Here is a 3,839-nt window from a genome sequence, read left to right as displayed (position 1 = left end):
CTTCTACTCTTACTTTCTACACGCCCCCCCCCCAACTACCTGGGCATAGGATGATGGTCATCATCTACATTTTCAGCATTCAGTTGGTTCTAAAATAAATGGCATTTGGATGAGACCCAACTTCTTAGGGAATTATTTTATAAACAGAAGGAAATATTAGCTGGACAGATGGGAGGAATGGGCACCAGAAGGAAATACAGGGTTACCTAGAATGCAGAAATCTAGGTTTCCCGAAGTGGAAGGAGAGAGGAGACATTCAACAAACAAGTATTTATTAAGCACCTACATGTGCCAGGCACTGTTCTAGAACACCCCCCCCAAAAAAAAAAAGAAAAAAAAAGATAAGAAGCAACAAACACGAATTCCGAGGGAGAGGAAAAGGGTAGTTGAGGAAGAAGGTTAAGGGGACTGAGAAGCTTGAGGTGATAGGGGTTGTGCCTTAGGCCTTCTCTTCAGCCTCTTCACCATAATCCTCCTCCTCTTCTGCGGTGGCATCCTGGTACTACTGATACTCAGAGACAAGGTCATTAATGTTGCTCTCAGCCTCGGTGAATTCCATCTTGTCCATGCCCTCGCCTGTATACCAGTGGAGGAAGGCCTTCCAGCGGAACATGGCAGTGAACTGCTCTGAGATGCGCTTGAAGAGCTCCTGGATGGCTGTGCTGTTGCCAATGAAGGTGACTGCCATCTTGAGGCCACAAGGTGGGATGTCACAGACAGCTGTATTGACATTGTTGGGGATCCATTCCATGAAGTAGCTGCTATTCTTGTTCTGTACATTGAGCATCTGCTCATCTACCTCCTTCATGGACATCCATCCATGGAAGACAGCAGCCATGGTGAGGTATTGGCCATGGTGGGGGTCACAGGCAGCCATAATGTTCTTGGCATCAAAGACCTGCTGGATGAGTTCTGGTACAGTGAGAGCCCGATACTGCTGGCTTCCACGGCTGGTGAGAGGGGCAAAGCCAGGCATGAAGAAGTGGAGACTTGGGAAGGGCACCATGTTGACTGCCAGCTTGTGGAGGTCCGCATTGAGCTGGCCAGGGAAACGGAGGCAGGTGGTGACACCACTCATAGTGGCTGAGACAAGGTGGTTCAGGTCCCCATAAGTTGGCGTGGTCAATTTTAGGGTATGGAATTAGATGTTGTAAAGGGCCTCTTGTCAATGCAGTATGTCTCATCAGCGTTCTCTACCAACTGATGGACAGAAAGGGTGGCATTATAGGGCTCAACCTCAGTATCAGACACTTTGGGTGAAGGCACCACACTGAAGGTATTCATGATGCGGTCAGGACACTCTTCTTAGATCTTGCTGATAAGGAGTATGCCCATTCCAGAACCTGTGCCCCCACCCAGCGAGTGGGTCAGCTGGAAGCCCTGTAGGCAGTCACAGCTCTCTGCCTCCTTCTGTACCACATCCAGGACTGAATCAACCAGCTCAGCCCCTTCTGTATAGTGGCCCTTGGTCCAGTTGTTGCCTGCCCCAGACTGACCAAAAACAAAGTTGTCTGGTCTGAAGATTTGGCCAAAAGGATCTGAGTGAACAGAGTCCATGGTTCCGGGTTCCAGATCCACCAGGATAGCACAAGGAACGTATTTGCCACCTGTGGCTTCATTGTAGTACACAGAGATTCAGTCTAGCTGCAGATCGCTGTCCCCATTGTAGGTACCGGTGGGGTTGATGCTATGTTCATCACTGATCACCTCCCAGAATTTAGCACAGATTTGGTTGCCACACTGACTGGCCTGGATGTGCACGATTTCCCTCATAGTTAAAATTTATTGTTTTTGTTCACCTCAAGGCGTTCATGGGGCAGATTTAAAATTTTTTTTTTCTCTCTCTGCTGGTCGCAGGCTAACAGAATGGAACGTGCCCCAAAAGCTGGAGCAGTGAGGTCTGAACGCACTGACAGGAAAGCTCTGAGAGGGAGTGCCATTAACATTTATTGAGAGAACTGATAAGTGTGGTGAATTTCTATTCATCTTATTTTGTGAAAGTTCATTGCTTATTATTAAATAGTAAACTTAACACAAGTTTATTATTTGTGCCATTGTGTGAGGTAGGTTTTTTCTTTACTTTCTGGGTGTTTAATTTGCTGGTGAGCCATTTTGACAGTCAGGTTGGAGAATAGGTCTAAGTATTTCCTGTAGAAATGATCTCGTGGTGAATTTCCTTGGTGTTTGCCTATAAGTAAAACATTCAATTTGTCCATTGATTTTGAAGCCTAGTTTAGCAGCATACAGAATTCTGGGCTGAAAATTGTTTTGTTTAAGAAGGTTAAAGATAGATGACCATTATCTTCTGATTTGGAAAGTTTCATCTGATAAGTCTGCTGTCACCATGATGGATCTGCCCCTGTAGGTCAATGGGACCTTACTTGCGTCAGCTTGCAGAATTTTCTCTTTTGTCATGACTTTGGACTATAGTTTGCTTCTATTTTAACTAGTGCCATTTAAAAGTTATGTTTTCAAGGCTGGGTGTGGTGGCTCATGCCTGTAATCCTAGCATTCTGGGAGGCTGAGAGTGGTGGATTGCTTGAGCTAAGGTCTTTGAGACCAACCCAAAGAAAAGCAAACCCCATCTCTACTAAAAATAAGAACAAAATCTAGCTGGGCATTGTGCCTGGTGCCTGTAGTCCCAGCTACTTGGGAGGCTGAGGCAAGAGGATCACTTGAGTCTGAGAGGATGAGGTTGCTGTGAGCCATGATGATGCCATGGCACTCAACCAGGGATGACAGAGTGAGACTCTGTCTCAAAAAAACAAAAAAAAAAGTTATGTTTTCTAACTGTGGCTAGTATATTGAAATGCAATTGTTATTTTCAAAGTTTATAAATAGTCAATTTGCTAAATTATTTAATTACTTCTAAGAATTTCTATGTATATAGAAATTCTGTATGTATGCCTTCTGTATGAGGCATCATACAATCTATGAACAATAATATTCTTGTTTTCTCATTTGAAATTTTTATATCTTTAGCTTCTTTTTCTTGTTTTCATGCAAATACCAGGACTTCTAGGAAATGTTGAATAAAGTCAGTGATAGTATCATTTTATTATTGCCAATAATAAAGGAAATAATTTTAATGTTTAATGTATAATGTTTCATCAATATTTTGGTAGATGCATTTTATCTGATTAAAACATTATCCATATAATCATAATTTGCTAAAGATTTGTAGTATTAATTTGCATTGAATTTTACTAAATGTATTTTCTATGTGTACCAAAGTATTACATTTTTACCTTTAATGTTCATATAATATTATATACCCATTTTCTAAGGCCAATAATCTTTAACTTTTAGAGATAAATTCAGCTTACTATTGTGTATTCAGTTTTATATATTGCTGGATTCAATTATCTATTAATTTTAGGATATTTTCATCTAAATCTTGAGTGAGAAAGGCATGTGGTTTTCTTTCTCATATTGTCTTTTTCTAGTTTTGATAGCTATATTATAATAAATTTATAGAATTAGTTAAGGATTATTCTTTATTTTATTTTCTAGTAATTTCATTTAATATAAGAAAAATTTGATCCTTGATATTTTGGCAAAAGACCAGCAAAAACATTTGGGTTTGGTGTTTTCTTTGTGAGAGGGTTCTTAATCATTGATTTAATTTTATTAATGGCTATTGAACTAATAAGGGTTTATATTTCTGTTTTTTGATTTAGATTGATATGAGGGTACAAATGTTTAGGATACATATTTTTTTCATTTCTAAAGTAAAGTTCCAGTTTTAGTTGAGCCCTTAACCCAGGGGGCATACTGAGCACCCTTGGATTGTACCCATTTAGTGAGATCCCACCATCCCCCCTCCCTTCTCCCCCTGC

General features: G+C 40.7%; 1 pseudogene across 1 annotated transcript; it reads right to left on the bottom strand.

The window, feature by feature from the left end:
* Positions 1–265: 265 nt before the first annotated feature.
* Positions 266–1,773, bottom strand: LOC128578125 (tubulin beta chain-like; annotated as a pseudogene). The gene has a single exon (XR_008377674.1). The product of XR_008377674.1 is annotated as a tubulin beta chain-like (transcript).
* Positions 1,774–3,839: the final 2,066 nt, after the last annotated feature.

Source organism: Nycticebus coucang, chromosome X (assembly GCF_027406575.1).
Source record: "Nycticebus coucang isolate mNycCou1 chromosome X, mNycCou1.pri, whole genome shotgun sequence".
Classification (NCBI taxonomy): Eukaryota; Metazoa; Chordata; class Mammalia; order Primates; family Lorisidae; genus Nycticebus; species Nycticebus coucang.
The sequence above is the reverse complement of the archived record's forward strand: the minus strand, read 5'-3'. Positions and strand labels throughout refer to the sequence as shown.